Raw genomic sequence first — 23,807 nt, 5'->3', positions numbered from 1 at the left:
TTATAGCACCATAATGTCAAGGAGTTTAATGGCAGTCCCTGGGTATATAGATACAGATGCGATCTAGTACTTTCGGACTAGAAATCATTCTGTGTCATGTGAATTTAGTGCATACAGCTCTGTGCATTTTCTGCCATTTGGAGTGTGCTTGGTGGATGCAATGACTGGTGCAGGGAATGTGAAATCTCTGTTGATGATGAGGACTGAGGTGCTGATTGAGCTCTGGGGTCCCTGAGGCTCTGAGTGCTGATAATCAATCTCTCAACAGGAGCTCTAGAGAATCCCTCGCTGAATGGAGGAGATCTTTTCTGGTTGTGTTTACTTAAGGCTGAGGGAGAGATGATGATTTTCAGTCAATATGTGTACGTGGCTGAAATGCATGCATCTGCAAATGAGAGTCCGTGAGCTAGTGGGACACTACGATGTGTGGGTGTGTCATGTGGGTGCACTCGGTCTGTAATGCTCATTCTCAGTGCCACACTGTATCAACAACAGTGCATATGTTCCATGGGAGTACAGTGCAATGAGTAGCAGCAGTTTTGTCTTTCCAACACTTGGAAAGCAGAGCTTGAACATGAGGAGCAAGAGTTCACAAATCATCTTAGAAACTAAGGGCCCTTGGCATTATTTACAAAAAGAGGATGAGAACAAGGGAAGGAGAAAGAGGAGGAGGGTCGGTCATTCTGGGCAGCACACAGAAGGGAGCCGGTTGCCATGGTTTCAGAGTAGTTGTGGCTGGTGTTGCTGGGCCGATGGGAGGCAGGCAGCTGGTTGCCTAACAGCAGCAGATGGAGCAACGCAGGTTTCCAAGAACACACAGGCACTGTCCCTCGCCTACATGTGTCATATCATTCCCGTCATCATTATTCTGTCCACACATAGACGTGTGCACATAAATACACACACATTCACACACGGATTGACACCACATTATTCCACGAGGAGTTACGACTGGGTTTTAGCAGACTTTTAGCCTTTTATGTGGTGCATCTTCACAACAAGAACAAAGCGTCATAACGTCATCTGTCTTTCAGTAGAAACTTTGAACTATTTGAGAAATACACTTTGACTTGAATTAATAACAAATGAACAATACAGACACCTACATGAACTCAAAATCATTCAAAGTATTCTGAAACTATATCTAACAAAGCTGATTTCCGTCAATATAAAAAAAACAACAACAAAAAAAACCACGGATGTGCACACCCACACATATACAGTATGGAAACAACCCTCTGCTGTGCTCTAAGGTTGGCTACAAGTTTCTGTTGACTGTGCAGATGTACATGCATGATTGGGGTAAGTGCATGCGTCCGTGCACATGTGCATCTTTGTGCATGGTGTTATTTTAAAGTTGAGGAAGGCAGATAAGCAGAGGAGGCAGCTGAAAACAATAACCAGAGGATCACTGAACCCACGACTCTGAACTTTAATAACTTCACAGACCCGCGCTCTCACGCCAAGATAAGTCTAAACATAGCAAAACAGCTTGTGATACGAAATACAGTAAAATTCTACCACCCGACCCCCATCTACAGTAATTTTTTACCATCAAACTGGAATCAAAATCATTAACACAGCTGTAAATTCACCAGGTATTCTAGTGTGTGAACAGTAAAGATGACAGATGAAAGCATACCATGCTCTTAATATTTTTTCCTCACGACACTACTGTAGAAAACCCTCTTTTTTTGTGCTGTTGCTATGGAAACCATAATTAGAGTCCAGCACGATACTGTTTCCAATTAGAATATGGCTCTGTACCAAACTGAGCAATGCCAACTGGTTACTGGGTTTTATTATATCTCACGAACGGCACATTTGTCAAAGTTGGGTGTGGAAGAGCTGAGTTATCCTAAACCAAAACACTGGCAGGAAAGAGTGTGGAAAGAAAGAGACACACACAGACAGCAACAAAGAGGAAGAGCGAGAGGGGAAACGATGGACAGAGCATTGAGTCGAATGAACGTGACAGTGGACAATAAACAAACATTTCCCTTCGTGTGAAAGCAGCACTGCCTTGGCTGACCTCCCACACATGAGTAAACGGGCAAAACACCGTTTGACCAGAGGAGACCCTGTTAACATCCACTAATTATTATTCATTTGTTAAACAGCTCCCAAACCCCCCAGCTGTGTCTCTTTCATCGTGCTTGCTTGAATCAATCCCTGTTGAAAATTTTGCTCGTGAGGAAGCGTTTTCCTGACGACCATATAGGCAGATCCTTCAGCGTGGCTCACAGCTCAGCTTAAGAACGTTTAACGGCAGCATCCATGTCACTGTTCCACTCAATCACACATCTCATCCATCTTGTCCACCACGCTAGGCAGCAGGAATTGGAGCGACGGTGGAATTACAGCCATTAGAATAATTCATTTCCCATGGCGGGCCAAATGAGACTGTATCAGCGTTATTAATAATGCGGTGGCCAGGTCCAAAAACAGCCCTCCAATGACAGAGATGGAGGAGGCCAGTCAAATTAAGCTGAGAAACTCACCACAGGCCTCAGGCTGCTGTGCTGAACTGCACTTTACCAGCAAGAAGGAACAGCATCTTAAAGTTATTGTATGCATATTGAGACTGTATAAAGAATAAGTAGCATATGCAAAATTTATTCACTTATACTGAATGTGTGTAGTGCACTATGACACCAATGTATGAACTCAATGTATTGATTCAAACCCAAGGATGCAGCAGGCAATTCATCATTTCTATAGAGTGCTATGTATTTCTCAAACAGCTATAAATCATGGTCTGTAATTGCCCACAACAGGATTTTTTTTTACATTGTCTAGAATACCAGCTGACAGAATATGTTCATACATACCGATTCATACTCATGTTTTTCTATTTGTGTGACATAGAAGAAATTCCCTTGATTTTTTGCCATAGGACTGTAATTACTGCTCAGCATTTCAACAGCTTCTTCTGTTGTGCTTATTTATTTAAAAGTGACACGTCTGAACAGATAATGCACTTTATGTTCCATTCTTTTGCTTTTATATCGGCTTAATGAACACTCGTCCTTAAAGTGATCCGTTCAGGTTTACAGCAACAATAGTTTTCATCACTGTGTATTTTACGGTTAAAGGAAGATATTTTTCACACTAAAAAAGAAATGACACAAAGACATGCGAGTCAAAAGATTCCACACACATACAAGATAATGTACAACAGTGCAAGGACCCACAGTGATTGAGGGCAGCTGAAACTGGCAAGATGTTAAGAGCCACAACGTGACCTACCACATTCCCGAAGTATCTGAACATCCTCATACATGCACGCACACTGATGCACACAGATATTCTTGCCATCGATAAACACACAACAACACAACATATCATGTCTGAATTACTGCTGGCATCTTCACTTAATTGTCACAAACCAAAAAGAGTCAGATTTGTAAAAAAATTTGCTGCTTTTACTTAAATACAAATGCACAAATGAAGGCAGATTTAATGCTATACTTGCATCTGTTACGTTGCTTTAGATTTAATTCTAAGGGACAAAAGATGCATCTCTTGATACTTTCACACAGAATGTAGGTATCCTCATCATAAGATAAACAAGTCTCGTCGATCAAAATCAATAGCAGTGCTTTTTTATGACGTGTATTACTCTGATCTGGATGTGTTTCTCTGCATATGCATTGTGTGAATTATTGCTATAACCTTTCAGTCTGTTGTGTTTACTATTTTCAGCTGTCTGGAACTGGCTCAACACCAAAATACTTGATGTCAGTCTCGAAATTCCAGCAGTAATATGTTCATCCTCAAATGTAGGTAAAACTTATCACATGCTGTCAAATATGTACAGGCCTGTCAGCTATCATTTCCCAAATGTGGCTCATCACAGAAGATGACAACGACACGCTCACAGAAATGCTTGTTTATGGCTAATCCAGCAAAAACACCTCTCAAATCAAGGTGCTTCATTACGCTAATGTATATATGTTTTAAAAATCCAATTTTGCTACATAGCCAACAAAATGGATTAAAGTGGATGCTGCCACAGCAGAAACCGTGTGACAAAATCTTCCATGTATGGGCAAATTTATGCCACCACAGAGTACACAGGACCAGTGAAAGGTCTGGACACTCCCACTGAGTCAGTTTATTTCATATTTATTTTTAGCATGTTCTACCTTGTTCAACAGTCCTGAAAGCATCCAAACCACAAAGCAACACAAACTGAACTATGCAGCAAGCAAAAATAATGTTACACTTAACTATGCTTCATATTTTGGACTTCTCAGATTAACTACTTGTAACAGTGTTCATGAGAGAATAATCTGGAATTTGAAATCTGAAATTTCAGTTAACAGTAGAGATTTTCCAAAAGTCAGTGGGCTGGATGTGTTACTAGCTGAAATAGACGTATTCAACTACAAGCACTTCTCAATTAAGTATAGAAATGACAGCTGATCATTACTTTAAAACTTGAAGACAGACAGACAGACAGAAGGACAGACAGAACCTTTATTGATCCCGCAGTGGGAAAATTGATGGGAGGTTTTGAGAAATTTTAAAGTTTGATAAGTCTATGATGAAAAAGGCTCATGTGAGAGGAGAGGAAGAGAACTGAGGAGAACTTCATTAGACAATGGGAATTAACAGCACTTCAGAATAGAGCCACATTTGTGTTTTCCCGGGATCACTGGCAGACGCATCTCAGCATCAGCTGTTCAGTGGAGATCATGTGAATTAGATCTTTGTAGTTGTATTGCAAAGAAATTAATACTGAGGGAGACCAGAGTGAAGGATAATTTGGTAGCCTGCTTAATTTAAAGTTCTCATGTCTTTAGTATTGTTCTAGGAAATAGTGAAAATGAAGAAAAAACATTAAATGAATGTGTTTCCATATATACATGCCATGCATTACATGAGCAGCTCATCAACCTGATACAACTTCACTGTTTTAGCTCACGTTCTTCAGCTTTAGTGACACAGACAGTCTGACATTCACCATTTTAAAAAGATAAGCTATGTGTCTAACTGTTAACACTTCTCTACAGCCACCAAAGTAGTCACCTGCCAGCCGCAGCCTTACATACCTGGTAGCCAAAACCAGCAACCTGATAAGTAATCAAAGCGTAAACAGTGTTATTCAAGGATTTTGTCACTTCTTAGCATCTACTGAATATCTGCATACATTGGAGTCTCCATGACTAAAGACAACTGGAATCGTCAGGGAGAGAGAGAGTGGAGAGTAATATCGTAATGAGTTTGAGTTAGTTTCTAAGTCTCTAGGCACGGTCCTAAAAAGTGCGCTGATGTGATGATCCCACTTCTCCTCAGCAGCTGAATTGCTGCATCTTTTAATTATTCACAATCTCAGCCGAGATACTTTTTTGTTTGCTTTTGCTCGTAGCGATCACAATGTGTGATCTGCATTTGGTCGCGAGCAAATGAAGCCATGAAGAAAGCCAAGCTAAAAGCGCTATCTGACAATGCAACACTCATAACTCACTCAAATCCAAAGAAGGAAGTGTGAGAAATACACCAGCGAGTGTTTAACTATGTAACAGCTTCAGAATAAGCACAGAGGGTGTCTTGTTTGTTGGCTCAGCAGATTGAAAAAAAAAAAGCAAGAAGCAACACACAGTTGGAGAAAAACTCAAATTACAAGCTGCAATTGGATTGTGACTCATCACTGAGGCATGTTTCCATGTATAGCAACTGACATTATAGTCTTCCTGTCAACTACACAGGCCAGCATGCACCTCTTCAGGTAAGGTATCGTCATTGCAAATGAAAAGAAAGAGCTGAAACTGTGCAGTGCAAATGTTTTGGAAAGAGCTTCTACAACCATAGCAAGTGTTCCAGAACAGTATTTAGGCTATGTTCTGTTTATGCTGTGCTGGGTGGATCAGTTAGGGGGGAGTCCTTTGAAAAATTTCTCCCCTCTAAGGGGTCTGTGGCCTGATACAGTTTGAGAAACCCTGTATAAGACAATCAAACTTTGATCTTTGCTTGTATTTATGTAGTTCAGTGTTATTCGGAGGTGGAAATAAGTACACTGTGTTTACTTGAAGCTACAGTTATGTCAACAATTTTTAAAAACTATACATGAAAGCTCCCTGTGCTGTTATTAGCTTGCCATCCCACCAGCAGTTAGAGCCGCTGTCTTCCACAAATAACGACGTAAGTGTGTTTTAATCCTGTTTACATTCAGTTGTGTGTCAGATGCATGTACACTATGCCTATTTCAATTGATATAATTAAATTAGCAACTCAAAATTAAACCAAACAAATCAAAGAACAATGAAAAACTCAATCAAATTGAGGTCCTACAGACCGAGTGATCGATGCTGAGAAATGCAGCAAAAGGCTTCTGAAATGTAAAGCCATAAAATTTTAATTACCTTCCCAGCTTTTCACAGCTTCACTCCACATATGGTGGGTGCACTTTGAGTCTTGATGGGCCACAGAACAATCACTGTAGAGAATGGTTAACTGTGAAATAGAATATTTACCACTCACACATCATATATTCACATGTAAGACCAGCACATTTAACTCAGTCAATGGTCGACATAACCAACAACAAAAGTGAAGAGACAACATGCGCATTACAGCATGGGAAAATAAACATCGTTCACAGCCATTCAATGCCAAAAACATCACTGCTGAAGTTAGCTTCTGATTTGGCACTTAAAGGGGATGTTAAAGGAAACTTAAATCCCAGGACTAATCCTCCATGTTTTTTCACTCACACTGTTGGGTGTTAGACATCTTGCTTAAAATCTTAAGACTGTTTGAAATATCAGTTTTCACAAAAGTCGAAAAATGACAACTACAACAAAACACACTTATTAAACTTGGACTTAATTAGCAGACTACAGTAACTTTAAAAAGTAATTTTTATGCTTTTTTCAATTAATTATTCTGAGATATTTAAATTGATCAAGGACCAGTTTAATTAAGACACTATTACAGGTCATTTTAAAGTCATTGTCCGTATTAAGAAAACCACCTTGTAAGAATCAGTGACAGAAGGTGAACATGGCTGGCCATGATTTAGAGGAGCAAGTGAAAAAACAAATCTAAAATGATTTTGCATGACTATTTCAGAAAGTTAAAAACAAATGCATACACTACTGTTCAAAAGTTTGGGGTCACTTAGAGATGTCCTTATTTTAGAAAGAAAACCATTTTTTAATGACGATAACATTAAATTAATCAGAAATACAGTCTGGACATTGTTAATGTGATAAATGACTATTCTAGCTGGGAATGGTGGATTTTTAATGGAATATCTATATAGAGTTACAGAGGAACATTTCCAGCAACCATCACTCCTGTGTTCTAATGCTACATTGTGTTAGCTAATGGTGTTGAAAGGCTGAATGATGATTAAAAAATCCTTGTGCAATTATGTTAGCGCATGAATAAATGTGAGTTTTCATGGAAAACATGAAATTGGCTGGGTGACCCCAAACTTTTGAAAGGTAGTGTAGATTTTTTTAACCTTTGTTTTAGACAAGAAAGGGAAGATCTACACAGCAATATGTAGAGATGCCAAATTCCAAGATCTTCTAAAAAAAAAAAGGGCCCACTGCTGTATTAATACTGGAAATAATTTATACAAATCTAAAATTGTGCCTGGAGTTTCATCATCATCTAGTCCATATGTGGCAAGTCCAGTCACAGTTGTTTCTGACCTATAGACCGAGTGCACAGTGGTTTCAATGGGGAAAATCAATGAAAATAGACTCTTTGCGTTTTCACAAATAGAAAATGTATTTCACAAACTAGTTAATAAAGTCTGGGTTGGATGATGCTAAGTATAGCTGTTGTGGAATGCAGTTCAATCACCGTTTTTTGGTATTTTCACAGAGAGAAGAGATTTCACAAACATGACACAGTATTTTACAACCATCTTTACACTCTGCCCTGTTAAATTAGTTCATACTTGTCTAATTAAACCTAGATGTGGTTTGGATGTCTTGAAAGGCTAAATAACCCAGAAAAATGCCATAGTAAGACTGCAGCAGTCACGATTTAAGCAATATTTGGTCAATATTCTACAAATCTGCCTTTCTTTCTCAGTCACTCAGTGTCAGTCCAACCACAGTGAACTTATGAATCCTCCACATACACATCAAGTCACAAGCAGGTTTACTGAGAGAACTGCAGCCATAAGTCAAAACATGATGCTAATAAAAAACAACAAACACACGAACGTTCCCTGAATTTTTCCATATAAACATCAGTCAGTTAATGAGACTGAGGCCTGCTCTGATCACAACAGACTCACAAACCTGGCAACCACATGAAAACAGCTGCACTGATTAAAATAATGCACCGATGGCTCAGCGGCCAGCAAAATACCAACAACACAACAATGCATCACAAATAAATGAGTTGCACTTACTGTTTGTGGAGCTGGGCTGGGATTAAATCTCTCCGCCAATCCGGAGAGCGTTTGGTTCAGGTGGCCTCAAAACAAACAGATTCCCGATAAATGCAGTTCAGAAACCAGTCCTTCTTCAAATATTTGTGGTCTGATAATCATCTCGCTCATCTAAAAAGTGCGGTCAGCTTCTAAATCCGTTGTTTCAATCACGCAACCTGCACGTTGATTCTAGTGTTTGGCGCATTCAGAGAAACTGTTTGGCACAAAATAAACGCCAAGAGTCGGACGGCGAATCCACAATGCTGAGACTTTGCAGGAAGGTTTGAGGAGGAAAAATGACAAACACGTGGCGCCACACAAACAAACATTTCACCCGGATGTTCAGTTCACTGTCAGGTGTTGTGACATCAGTGGTGATCTGGTCCTACTCTTCCCGTTAAAGCGTCCAGTTTACATCCTTCTACAGCTGCTTTTATCAGAATCAAACTTTTCCAACCTGCAAATCCACAAATATATATATATATATATATATATATATATATATATATATATATATATATATATATATATATATATATGTATATATATATATATATATATATTAGTTAGGGACACGGCCATCTGATCATGATAGGTTTCTGTTTTCCTCTGATTACTACATAATTCAACACTAAGAATGCATAAAGTAAAAAGTGCAAAAACCAAGAAAAAAAACAACATCAAGTGTCTTTGTAAGGTGTTGGGCCACCACATGCCACCAGCACAGCTTCAGTGCACCTTGACGTTGGTTATAAAAGTCTCTGGACTCTACTGATTGGATGGACATCAGTTTTCCAAAAGATATTTCCTCATTTGGTGTTCTGATAATGATGGTAGAGAGCGCTGAGTCACAAATTGCTACAAATTCTCTCATAAGTGTTGGCTTTGGTTGTAATCTGATGACTGCAAAAACCATAACATATAATTCACATCATCGTTCTCATCAAACCAGTCACTGATTCATGCACAATAGGAGCATCGTCATCCCGGAAGAGACCACTCCCATCAGAACAACTTTGCACTGATTTGCAGTGTTTCTTCCCTCTAAGACGACAAGTGGACTCAAACCATCCATCAAAATGCCCCCAAAACATAACAGACCCTCTGAATCCCCTCCACATCAAATTGTCACCTGTGTGTACTTTAAAGCTTCCACTTTCATTTGACAGCTACCCCACAAAGCCAAGCACCACTGCAGAGGTTGAAATGCAATGCAAACTGTTTCTTTGCTCTGCAGGTTTAATAGACTCTATTGTAGAGTTGGTATCGATGTAAACTATCATCCATCCCCCTTAGCTAAGTTTTAGCAATCAATGGTCTTGTACAGTCTCTTTAAGATTTTATGGTCTGTTTTATCGCTGTAGCACTTAGACTGGGATCCTATGCTGGTTTAAAACTGCTTTATGGTGCTCTTCTCTGTGATCACATTATGTTGTGTGCTTGTATTTCCCTTTCATTTTATTCAAGACCAATCAAAATTAACCTGGATGACATGAACTATAAACCACTGAACTTAAATGGTGTGTGAGTGAACAAATCTGGCAATAAATGACCAAGTCGATGAGTGATTAAGCCAGTAAATGAAAAAAATTAACAAATGAAAATGACAGATTGTTCTGCCATTCAAGCTGTTAATAGCTTACAGTGATGTTAAGTCAACAGTACTTCGCCTTTGTCATCTCAGGACGTTTGTGTACTTACAGTATATGTGTAGGTTTTGAATGCTTGTGTATTCGTATGTCAGTGTGTGTGTGTGCGCGTATTTGTATATCAGGCTGTCAGGGCTGTCCTCTACTCCTAATGGTTTAATGGGCACCCTGTGGTGCCTCTCAAGCCCCCTGGAGTGGGACATACTCAGAGAGTGGGGGAGCACAAAGGCGCAGCCATGTCTCTGGAGAGGAGTGTCTTTGTGGCGAGGGGCCACTGCTGTGCTGACTGTTGCTGGCCTCATGGTGATTACCCTTCCCAGGGGGTCTGCATTGTGGGCCATGAGCCCCAGAACTTCACCTTTACATACCCTCCTGCTGCGCCTCAACAGGGGGCTGAAACGTACCCCTGTCGATCATCCCACTCCGGTAGAGCAGCCTGCCACCGAGCAATCAAGAATAAACACATGACTGCTTCACATCCGCACTGATCCCTACAGTTCATGTAAGTAAATATATCTAACACAAAGTAATGCAGACCATCTGGACATGTTAGTGTAAAAAACTGAATTCTGACGGTAAGATGTACACACAAACATGCACATACAGTCAGAAGTGCATCTTTTATACCAGTGTTTTTCTGTCTTGGTTTGCTGTGAAATCAGTTTCTGCACAGCGCAATATTGAAAAGATACATATGTCCAACATATATACTGTACATGCACATACCAGTACACGCATAGAGTAAAAATATCAGCAAGCCCATCAAATCTTCTCCCATCTCATGACCTACTTCTGAACAAATGCATGTTTCATATGTCAAGCAATTTCATCCGCATCATGCTCACACACAGAAAGCCAAGTACAGTATGCAGATCCAGTCCCACACACTACCCACCGGCCTCTGCATTTCTCACCAAACACCATGTGAGAAGCTATAATTGTGTTCCTTAATAAAGCAGCTCAAGACTTAATATGCCTTTTGAGAAGGCTATAGCCTGGAGCAGCGGAGAAGGCAGCCCAGAGCCCGGCTTCAGGTCCAGGGCAACGGAGGCGAGTAGCTCAGTTCCTGTGATTCCACTGATCAGGGTCACACTGCGGGGGCCAGTCCCTGGTGAATAGTTTGACGCCCACCTTTGGTTCTCGCTGTCATGGAGACTGCAGTTGACTCCTCACATTTCTTTTTCCAGTCTTGGTCTAATATCTTAAAATGTTGTCTATTTCTGATGGATGTTGATGCTACAAAGACAATGTTCTTTGCTCTGTGTGTACAGTATGTGATTCATTATATAGTTTATCTGTATTCTAATTACCCACCTGATGTTAGGCAAAACATGACTGTTAGTCTTCTCTCCTCAAGTACATACACACATTACCATATGGAAATACATTAAATATAATAGTGACTGTGAGTCTAATCAAATAATCCATGACAAACACTAAAGATTGAATGTCGTTACAAAGGATGACAAACAGCCTCAAGTACATTTAAGGGACTTAGGAATAAGCTTGTCTACATTTAAGTGGTGACTGCAGAAGAATAACCAGGTTGTCATGTATGATGTATGTATGAAGGGGTGTAAGACAATTTAACCAGTAAACATGACAACTTTCTCATATCTTATTGTTTGTGCACTGAAAGCAAAAACAAGCCTGGTGATGTGGGTTCTGCATGTAGTGTGCAGCTGCAACCATGCAGTTGTGTCATATTATAAAGATAAACAAGAATGTTCTCATAATTAGCATAAATCGCAGGCAAGCATCTCTGCAAGGAGCACAGATGAAGCCAACAGTCAACAAATTAGCCATAGAGGAAACATCATCAGTATGGGGAGATTGATTGCAAAATACAACACAACAGTACGTTGGCTGAGGGTGGTTTTATAGAACACTGAATTTGTGCAGGTCATGCTTATGTCTTCTGACTTAACATGAGCAAAGAAGTGATGTTGATATTTCCTGGGAGAACTCTAAAAATTGCAAAATTCCCAAGCATTGTAATTCTTTTCATCTATTTGTGTGATGTTACGCCGTGTTGATATCAGAGTCTTCAAATGATTTCCGTTTCATGCAGAAATAGTGCAGGACAGTCTCTGCATACAGGAGTAATTGGCCTCATTATGTGGCAAGGTGAGGCCAAAGGGTCGGCCTCTCTTCTCTGTTTTTCCCTGCAAAACAATGTTCGTGCCTCCTCAAGCTTGAATTAGATACCCGGGTTCTCATCAGGCCGTGTTTAATTTTTCTGTTGGTGAGTGAGGATGCATCTGTGGTGTCTGGCTGTCCACCACAATCAATAAGCTCTCTGAGCACTGTCTGGGAACCATGTTAGAGCAAAGGCCTGTTAATGTGGATCAGTCAATGACCGGAATGTTTCGGGGAAAATGCTGACATCAAAAAGAAAATTGGCAATTTCTTTTTAATGTCTTCTTTTCTTTCATTTATTAGACAGCCTGTTGTTTGTGTTTTTTCCCTTGGCAGCAGTGCACCTGACAACTGTTGCGCTTGGAAATCAAACCTCAGATCAGATGTATTCAATGCATTTTTCAGATAATTTTGCTGCTTTTCTTAATTCATGGTTTCAATTGCACTGATAACAGAGTTAATTGGGCCTGGACTTATAGAAAGCTGTAGAGGCAGTTTTATCCGACACCTCAGTTTTGAAGGTAAGATCCTGTCAAAGAGGTAGAAAAGATGAACATGTTTATAGCTTGGTATTGTATGATAATATTCTCACATGGGTATCTAATCATAGATGCATCTATTTTCTACCTCTGGACTGCAGTAGCAACAGAAAAGCAAGATAGCCCTGATGCTCTTCTCCCCACTGACTTCTAGAGCTGCATTAAGGATCCCAAAGAGGCCAGACATGATATAAAATCCCTCCAATATGTTCTGGATTTGCCCCACCATGGGGTCCTCCCAGTTAAAGCTGCAAAGAAAACCTCCACAAGGTGACCTCCAGAAGGAATCATAGATGTCTGAGCTCCTCAGCTTTGCTCATTAAAGGTAAGCCCACACACTTTACAAAGGAAACTTATTTTGGTGACTGGTTTTCTGTCAGTCGTAATGCACAACCTCTATCACTGCAGTACTAGTTGTGAACAAGTCCCAGAAGCATAAAATTTGTTCTTTCACTAATCCAGTCCCATGATACAAAGAGAAAAATTCTCATGGCATTGATTTGGAAGCTCTGACTCTAATTACAACCGCTCCAGGAATACACTCGTGGTCGAAGAAGGCTGCAAAGGTACATCTTGGGGACTGGTCATTTTAAATCACATTTGACTGGCCTTGACTGCACTGGTTTCGTATTACTCTCCTCCTCTCCTGAACAGCATCCCAATGGCTGTTCATGACCAGTTAATGTTGGCAGCAATAACAAAAGGGGGGAGCACTGAGTCGTGACAGAGGCAATGTACTCTATTTCCCGACAACCCTCTTCTTTTCAATTAACTTCTTTCACGCTCAGATGTGATTCAACTCTACAATAAGCATTCAGGCAAACATTCAAAGGCACCTCCCAAAGTGATGTCTAAATAGGGGCTTGTTTAATGGAAATATTTAGACAGGGGATTTAGGGTTTCATGCTCACTAGTTCTTCTTCTTGCCCAGTCTCCCTGCTATATCCATAGGTTTGTTGTCTCCAGCATAATCAGCTTAGAATCCATAATGTCTTCCCAGCATGCAGAAAGATGAAATTTACACTGAAGTGGGCACTTGGGCTGTGATCACATACAAATATCTGTTTCACAAAGCAGGATAAATGGGCAGATAAATCCAGATAACTTTCTTTTACTGTCTCACACACACAAACATACACAGACACATGTTATTTTGCATTCAAAATAGATGAAGGACTGACCAGGAAAAAGCAGATCATAGTTCTGCACAAAAAAAATCTAACTTATTGCTCTCGGCCTCAAATAAAATAAAAATTACAGTATACAAGACAACATCCATATATGTATACATATATGTATGAGCACATGTATATGGAACTGTGTAAATGTGTATATAGTACAAAGGAGTTTTTGTATCTGTGTACTTGTGTGCAAGAGTCAATTTCATTTTAATGCGAGCACCATTATGTTGCAGCATATTGGCAAACTTAATACACTTCTGATGTGTTGTGTAGTTTTGGGGGAGTTCCCACTGTAAAGCCGAGCAGTAATTCCGAGGCAGCAAGGTGTGCTGCTGCCTGCAGGAAAGCTGCAATGAACTATTCATGAAACTTCCATTACAGCCGCAGCGTTTCTTCATGCCTTCCCTACTTTTTAACAGCTGTGCAAGTTTGCCATCGTCGGAGAGGTCAGAAGTGATTAAGATCATTTTTGGCATTAGTGTGTGTGTGTGTGTGTGTGTGTGTGTGTGTGTGTGTGTGTGTGTGTGTTTGTGTGTGTGTGTGTGTGTGCGTGTGACCCAGATCACCAGCACAGGAATCCTGGAGGTTATCAAAGAAAAATGAAACACGCACACACACATAAACAAGATTTTTTTTAGATTTTTAAACACTTCAGGTGATGATATGCAATATAGAGTACAGTAACCTGAGTTTAAAATTGTAGCTGGCACATGCCGTCCGCACAGTTTAAATTTAATTCAGTCAATTCAGCCCAGCACTTTGTCCTGAGACTGATCCAAACAGCTTATAATTGGGAGCTTGCAGCATTTGACTGTGATAACTGCACATGAAGGGAGGGAAGAAATTGAACTGTTAGGGCTAATCCATTGTTAATGGTCTATTGTCAGTTTCCCACAGCTTTAATGGCAGTCTGTTCCAGTAAAGCTGGATAAGGGTGAAGCCGAGAGGAAGAGAGGAAGATGGTAAAACTATGACAACCAATGCAAGCAGAGGGACTCTTTAGGAAACTGACATTCTTACAAGCAAAGAAACAGAAACCCGAGGAAGAGAAAAGCATGAGAAACACGTATTTCTCCGTCACTGATCGTGTCAGGAAAAATTGACTCAGCACCGTGAGGTTGTATATTGTTTATTCATTAAATTCTCCATGTTCTGTACCGCATAGTTTAAAATAGGAAAATTCAATGCTCAGCTTAATGTCATGTAGAAATCATACATTGAGGTGAGAGGTAGCAAAAGTGTGACAACGAAACACAGAAGGAAAAACAGAAGTTCTTGAGGATGTGTTAATTTTTTCTTTTGGCAGAGTCCTCAGTGTGGCGACCAGCAGCAGTCCGTTCATTAAACGGCTACTCAGTGAGTGTATTGCAACATCCAGTCTACCTTCTGCAGCCTCACGGCACTGCACTGATTTTGCTCCGTATCAGTGCACTAACTTTGTCCAACATACAGAGAACAAGGAAAGACTACAACAAAGAAACACATGCAGCATGTAAGCTAGAAATTTTGCAAGAAGTCACTCTATATTTCATTCTGCTGTTGTGTACGTCAAGGTGGCGTGAATAGAAAGAGTTTGAATGTGCAACAGTCTGATGGTGCAGCCTCGAAACAATCCTGAATTTTAACTGTTAGGGGAAAACACCTTAGTACCTGCTGTCAAAAAGCACAACATCACTTTGCAAGCAGTAAGGTTTAATGTTAAAATCTCCATCTGGTGCATTAGCGAACACCTCGGAAATAAATCTAAGGGTCGATATCATAAAGAATCCATTGGTGTTTGGAAGAGCTTTCTAGCTAAAGAGGTGAGTGTCTAGTTAGCATCTCCTGTGCAGCTTTGCAGAAAATGCGTAATGAGATGGATCTAGGTGCAGAGGGCACCCATGGCATTTAGACCTCCTTTGGGTGTTGAGGCAGCTAAGTTTCTATTAATGATAATGCACAACAGCCTTGTGCTGCCTAATGGCACCTGAGAGATGACTTGCAGATTTCCACCTCTCTAATTATTAGTAAAAGCACGCCTTGTTCTCTGTAACAGCAGAGCATTATGTGATTTGATTGTGATGCTTTGTTTATCACCCTCAAGAAAATTTAGCATGGGAAAAAGTCCTCAGCATCATCTATCAAATCAGTTTGTAACCTATAATATATAATCATAAGAATGTTTTTTTACTTAGAGAGCATTCTTTAGAATCCATGTCACAAAGGGCTTCACAAGGGCAACAAAATAAGGTTATCCCTTTCTATACTGCAGTGCTGTAAGAGCCAAGATTTGTGTTCAAAAATATACCACTGCACAGGTTATGGATAAATACTCGCCATATGGCTGTATACCCACTGCGCCATATGTTGTGTGCAGTGGCACAGACAGAGGCGATGAGAAAGGAAGCTAAAAAGGGTCATCCGTGAAAGGTGCGGTACAGGACTGTGCATTAAGTGTCAAAAACTGTGTGGATCCGCAGCAGACCTGCCTGGCTTATGTAATGGATGAGCCTGGTCTGTGAAGCCTCTGCTGTTATCATTAATTCATGTCACCCAGGACAACATCCACAGCAGCTGAGGAGCCACAGTGGGAGACACCGAGAAGGTGGCTGATCCTGTGGGAGGATCAGGCGGCAGAGAGGATGGAGGGCTGGAGAACAGACTGGAAAACAGAGGTTTGGGTGTGGTCACACTGAAAACGTTCCATCAAAGAGCTAGACAGACACAAAGACAATGTCTGTTTTTTTTTTTACAGAATTGTGGCAAATTTTATTATGCCAAAAGTTAGAACAGCTGAATGTGACCGTGGTGTTTTAGATGATTAGTGTTCTTGCAAATATGAAACTGTGAGTTTACCTCTAACCTTAATGGCTTAGTCACACCGCTGAAGCAAGCCTAATGTGACAGAATAATATGACATCATGTGGATGAGCTGAAACCTTTTGTTCCTTTCCACTGCAGTGTGCTAAATCTCTAACAACAAATCTAATGTTCTGTGACAAACTGTGGAATCACCCCATTTTTTTTTTGCTCTGAACCTAATTAGCAATATCACAAGAGGGAAACTTTGAGAATTCATTGCAATTGTTAATTCTTGATAATACAGACTTGTTGAAGACTTTGCAATAATGCTTGTTTTTCTTCTGTGTCAAAGGGAACAACAGTTAAAAAATGCAAAAAAGATGATGTACATTATTCGTATGAACAGAAAATTAAATAAAACTGCTGAATATGTCTTGTACAAAGTCAGAATGTTAATTAGAACAAGATCGCCAGTGATCACAGGTGACCATAGTGGTAGAGCAGCAATGACACAAACATTATGCTTCACTGCTCCTGCAACCACAAACACATGAACATGCACAGATGTATTCAAAATGTAGGCTTTCTCTGTTTCTGAGAGCATTGTATCACTGTACTGTTCATGTAAATGACATGTTCAATTGCTGTCACTTTAATATAAGTCGTTTGTTAACTTAGATCAGTGAGCCACAGTTCCTTGTAGAAACCTACTGTGGTTACAGCTTTATGGGTGGAGATTAATGGTGCTGCAGCTGAGGCCTTTTAAGTTCCACGGGGGACAAACCAGGGGTCTGTGTCAGTGCTGTCCACTCCTCAGTGACACATCAGAACAGCACCTCTTTTCTCTCCTTCCATCTGGCCCACTAAGCTGTTGTAGCACCGATAAGCCTTTTGTCACAGTTTTACGTGTATCTGAGGGGGCATAAAACGCTTGACTTCCTTCCGTGCAGATTGATATTCACTTTCTCTCTGTCTCATTGCTTCCTTCATGTGATTTACAACTGCAGTCATGTCATTCATGACCTTCACCCTAACCTCACCTCTGACAGCACTTAACCCAACCTCACCGCTCCCAGGAGGACACAACGCCATAAGCAGACACAGTTGGGCCTGTAAACGCAACTCCTGGAGGAACGAATGTGTCATAAACTCTGTGTAAAAGTCTGAGGGCATGAAGTTTATCTTCTTTTGGTGAGAGAATTTAAATTACTCAAGTAGTTTGTGTTCAGATTTGTTCCCACAGTATAAACATTTGGCATTTCCTGCAGAAAACAAAGAGAGATTCTCTCCCACAACAATATCACAAGCTCATTTTTACTTCAGCCAGATGGCAGGTGGCAAAGCTAGATGGGAACATTATTGTCATGAATCAATAGAGAGTAAACAAAAATGCACCACTGTTCCTCACAGAAATGAGAAAAGCCAGACAAGGGAATCAATAGAACCCCCTTTTTGAATGCTTGGAGATATATTCATCAAGATATGTAATCCTTCGATGTCAAGGTCACGTCTCAGCTTTATTAAATGACAACGGTGTGAATTTTAATTGTCACTGAGTTTCACACAAATGAGCACTGTTCTTATCTCTGGAATGTAATTTGAATTATCTACCGATTGTCTTATTACCCACACATTTATTATTAACTCGTAGTGCAGCCAGATTACAAAATGATCATGGTAAGATAAGCTATTATCTAAAAAGACATTACAAGCACTGCTTTATACTGGCAGAGACTATTTTGGTATTATCCAGTCACCTCTTAAAGAATCTGAGGACATCAGAATTTCAAGTTTGTGTCTCTGATCTATTGTACAGCCACTATTATCCAAAGCTGTTACAGCGCTGGGATGAAGTGCTGGATAATTATCATCAGTACAGTATATCTGTTCCTTCCTGTCTTCTCTTCCATATTCAGATGCTGGTTATGTAATCACAGCATGCCTGGTCTGTGGAGGCTGACAGCACTGGATGTCAGGCTATGGAGAGAGATCTCTTTTATAAACCTGAACGTCTCAGCAAGCCACCGAGAGCATTCTACACCTTCAAAACAAGGCTGGTTATTTGAATGAATTAGGAAAATTTCTGCAGGTTGAGGCTGGTAGGAGGTACCGTCCACATCCCGATCAAACTCTTGTTTTTGAAAGCTCAATAATGAGAGATCAATCTGAGTCAAACAGCGAGGCGAGGATGTTGAATAAATCAGGAAGAAAAGGAAGTGGGCCAGGGCCAGGGCAATATGTCAAGGCAACTTCTGCTGACAGTGAAAGAGGAGTGAAGCAGCTGTTTTCCTTCCGTAAATAGTGTGGATAATTTTGCCAGAGAAGATAGGAGATCAGAGTTTTGTAAGGAGTATGTGGAAAACTGCATGTCTAAAAAAGTGCAGTGAAAACCTCTGACTGACCGTGCTGTGTAGCCATAGAGGGGCCTGATGCTACGGCACCTTTCGTCTTTCCCAGGGTAAAATGAATAGTGACACTGGAGAAATGAAAGTAGTCAACATGCACGGGATACTGAAACCCTTGTCGTCTACAGTTAACCTTAGATGGTAGATGGACCGAATCCGTACTGTTTTACAGCCAGAGGTGATGTGTGCATGTGGAGAAGTCTGAACATACATATATGCACATTACTGTACACACATGCATGCACGACTTTCACACACTCTTAAGGTTGTTTTCTAAAAGAATAAGTGTTATGATTTGCATTATGGCTGAAACAGACAAATTAAAACAATCTTCATTTGCTGTCCGCTTCCTCCTCCTCAGTCACATCACATCGTCTAATTTTTTGCCCAGTGTTGATTCTGCTCGGCCTCCATTTCCTTTTGGTTGCATTAAGAAGTCCACAGACATCCAGCCACAGCCTGTATTAATGCTTTCCCAAAGTGGCTCTAGAGGTTAGCCCTCACTGGTGGAAATGTTCTCTGTGGAGTTACTGCCTATCAGGCCGATCCATTGCACACTAAACGGTCATTAACCAGCCCTGTGCGATAAGACACAAGAGCAAGTAAAGATTCTTTAGAACTAAATGGCTTCAGGGCTGAAGGTTCGAGCCTCAACTCGGTTCACTTTAAGTGGGAAGATAATAAGGAACTGAACGAGTGACTCATATCTGCTACCAACTGTTTTGTTGTGTTCTCTGCAGCAGGGAACACATCTGCACTTCTTCTTTAAAAAAAATTTACAAAATATATTTTTATACAATATATTTAAATAAATGTCATAACTTGTCTATTTGCAGTCAGTGATCAGACAGATATTATTGCAGGGAGATGATAAAGGGACAGAGGTGCACTCTGTAACAGTCCCAAGAGACGCATGTCAAAACACACTCACTTGCATTCTGTCACTGCTGTGTGAGCATGAAAAATTATCCGGCGGCCACAAAAGAACCCGTGCTTGATGACAACAAAAAATGCTGAAGATATAAATACTTCAAGGAAAGAAATGGAATTAATTATGGCCCCTGTGACATGTTACTGAAGCTTGTCCCGCCTTCCTGGGTTGCATTTTATGTGCAATGCTGCCATCTGCTGAAATAACAAAGGAACTGATTTATGTTTAAACACTGTACAAAGCAAACAAAAGGGGAGGTGTGACCTCTGTGAATTAAAAAAAATTGCAGAAATCCGTGTCCTACCAGTAAAGAAATATAAACACCTTACTATAAATATAATATACAATGAAATATGGGGTGTTTTATCTGATTGTTTGCATAGTAAGACATGGGATCAGCGTGGAGTTGGCATCTGAGAGACAAGTACACTTCTCACACCACACAACTGTCATATCTCACTTGGATCAAAACAAACAGGAAGACAGGTTTGTCTTTCAACTGTGCCACGCTGGTTGTGCAGAAGCTTCCATGCTGCAGTTAAGTTTCTATTTGAGGAATGTTAAGTGCCAAGTGAAGTTTGAAATGTTTAATTGCAGCCACCTAGGCTAACGTTGAACAGTGTAAGCTATAAATACAGTAAGCGTCCCCTCCTCTCCTCTCTTGTCTAAAATGTGCTGCACTAACCTTATTTTCTCATGCTCCCCAGTGAGAACTAAACTCTGTACTGGATAGCTTTGCTCTGGGATAAGCACACAGAGAATGTAAGGCTCTTTGAAGTAGCAAATGCAATGCAGCGAAGGCCGGTGAGACACACCCTGCTGGCCACATTGAGGTCCAGGATATTTCCTTGCATCACTCAGACCTTGAGGCTCCACAGAGCCAATAAACAGGCAGTCTAATCCGACGGGTTCCATCTTTTAGGACAAACAGAAACATGGTCAGTGGATTCAGATGCAACATTGTTCTTAGACAGTTAACAGTTTGTAAGCAGGCTAGACTAAGAGTTTGTGCCAAGATTAGTCATGTCTTAGACTGCATCCTCTTTTCTGGCTGGCCTGGGTTTTCAATGGGATGCCGAGGAAAGGGAGGGGGCCAGGAAAGATCAGCTTATCCTCTCTTACTAACCTACATTAAATTAAATGAGCACAGGGCCAGCGCTTGATATGTGTGAAAACCCTGGGAGATTACACAGTGGCAATTAATAAGAGTAGCTGAGATTACAAAATGCTTGTATCTGTGTGTGTGTGTGTGAGTGTGTGTGTGTGTGTGTGTGTGTGTGAGTGTGTGTGTGTGTGTGTGTGTGTGTGTGTGTGACCCCCCAGCTCACAGGGAGGTCTCCAGCCGGACATACCCCCCACTGACCAAGACCCCTGCTGGGAAATGTCTCGCCAAAGTCCTTATTTGAGAGGTTTCCCGCCATTCTGCATCTTTGCCCCTTCAGCCAAATTAACACAATGTCACTCTTGTAAGACACCATGATATAAATTGTAGGATTAAACACAAATCAAGGACAAGTGCCTCATGATACGCCGCGTGTCTCTCTTATAAAACATTTTGTTTTATTTGTAAGTGACATAAAGCTTAAGTAGATAATCTTTTATGCTCTTCATAAAGTGTTGTGTTCTTCTGCTTTCATCCTGCACTTCGGAGCACATGTTGTGAGGAAGCTTTCATCATAATAGAAGTGAGGTTTATAATTGAAACATGAGGAAACTGACGACAGTTGTATTGATCTCGACGGGAAATCATTTACATCATTCATTGACTGTTTCGGCACCGATACTCATCACAAACCCTTGCCAGATGAGTAAATGCACAATTTATTATACAATAAGGGAAATGGAAACACAGGCAGATATGCAGGCGCTTAAGAAGGCAATTGCAATGACACAGGAAGTCCCATAATGAAGACTAGTTAATTCTGTCTGAATCCAGATGTAGTGGATGTGCTCACAGATCTCATGGAAGGAAGGCAAGGAGTGAACAGTAAGATGTCAATGCTTTCATGTCATCCCTTTCTCACTGTGATCCAATATTTCATCAGCTGTGCCCTCAAAACACTTTTTTTCACCTCAGATCCACTCTGTAGCTCCCAACCAGTCACTGTATGCATGTGAGCAGGGCAGACTTAAATAGGAGCTGCTACTGTAACCGTGGAGCGCCCTCTAGTGGACAAATACTGGTCACTGCAACGAGGGTACATGTGATAATGATTAATCCTACATGGTTATTTTTAAATTATATTTGATATTTTATTCTGTATTTACTGTATAGGATCTAAGATAGTGCATTTAATGAACTGCAACATAAAAAAGGTCTTATTTACAGATTTTTTATTGTCATTCTTAATGAACAAACATTTATAATAACAACCTGCTTTTTTATAGGACACTTTCTGAGACAGATTTTAACCAAGTAGATAGTTGATTGGGATTGTGGTAGATGCGGCTCCTAGATGAGGGTAAAAGAGTTTACAAAGAGCAGTCTTAAACTGTCTCTATGTATGTGGTAACCATTGCAGACACATTTGGACACTCCATCTTTAGACAGATGACAAGTACTGTCAGAGTGAGGAAAAATAAAGTTTGGATCTGCCCCTTTGCTTTTTTTAGGAATTAAATCAGATGCTTAACATCTTAGGAAGCCAAGCCCGGGCTTCTTTGCTCATCAGACTCCATCCTTAATTACATAATGGGATGAATTAATTGACTCCATTAATCCAGGTGACCATCTGTTGACCGGTCTCAGTCCAGACAGTGTCCTATGATAGTGTAAGCCAGTCCTCATCCAACCTTTCATGCCAAGCATCCTGACCAATCTATTACACCGTAGTAGGCCTGTCTTGCCATACAGTCCTTTAAATCATGGAGGGGGCCATTTGACAAGCTTCATTTCTCTCTCTTTTGACTGATCTGAAGGAAACTGAATGGGTAAAAACGCATTTTGTAAGGGCTTATTTTGACATGGATGTCAGAAAGAGAGTGGCTGAGCGTACATACGTACGTACTCCCCCATAAGAATTTCTTATAACAGCTCAGCTGTCACACCGTAAAAGGGGAGGAACAAAGCCAAAACTTTGTGTCATGTCATTTCTGAATAGACAAAGGAGTGACTTCTTTTCTGGAAATTCTTTATTTCTCTGTCTCTCTTCCACCTCTCACTCTTCTCCCTCTCTCCAGGGGCCTCAATCTGCTATAAACTTTAATACATAGTGTTCAGATAGGAGCAGCTTAGGGCTCTGCACACACTCTCAGCAAGCTGTGAACAAAGACTTACCTCCACCCTCTCTCCAGCCTTTCAACTTGAAATCAGCCACCTTATCACTTAACAACAAAGGCACACTGGATTTAAATGAAATGACTGTTTTTATTCCACAGGAAAAAGGCCCAAAATAATAGCAACGGTTCATATATTTTCTGCAGAAGGACTCAGATGTCCACTGGTGTTGGAGAAAAGCAAGATGCTGCAGCTTAATAGCTGTTATTTGAAGAGGCAAGTCGCCAAGAACACTTTCATGCTAGTCCCTAATGATACCAGTCCACAGAGAAAGGATTAGTGAGGTCTTGGTGTAAATATAACGCACTTCCTGTTTACTTGGCACTGAAGATACTTGAGCCTGTCTCAAGCTTTATGATGTCTCAGGACGGAGACAAAATACGAGACACAAAGATGCTCTTCTTTCATTTGAAAGTGAGTGGCACATTCAATTGTTTGTACATGATTCTTTCAGTCATGTGCAATTTAATTAAAAATAAACCAGTCAATCAAATATTGACAAAA

General features: G+C 40.5%; 1 long non-coding RNA gene across 1 annotated transcript in view; it reads right to left on the bottom strand.

Annotated features, from left to right (window-relative positions):
• The window catches only part of LOC111566330 (uncharacterized), a 39,154-nt gene extending 30,396 nt beyond the window's left edge, over positions 1-8,758 (bottom strand). Inside the window, exon 1 of the long non-coding RNA XR_002745987.3 lies at positions 8,381-8,758. This is a non-coding gene — a long non-coding RNA (uncharacterized LOC111566330). The remainder of the gene's footprint in view (positions 1-8,380) is intronic.
• Between the last annotated feature and the right edge of the window lie 15,049 nt (positions 8,759-23,807).

Source organism: Amphiprion ocellaris, chromosome 13, assembly GCF_022539595.1.
Source record: "Amphiprion ocellaris isolate individual 3 ecotype Okinawa chromosome 13, ASM2253959v1, whole genome shotgun sequence".
In the NCBI taxonomy this organism is placed as follows: domain Eukaryota; kingdom Metazoa; phylum Chordata; class Actinopteri; family Pomacentridae; genus Amphiprion; species Amphiprion ocellaris.
The sequence above is the reverse complement of the archived record's forward strand: the minus strand, read 5'-3'. Positions and strand labels throughout refer to the sequence as shown.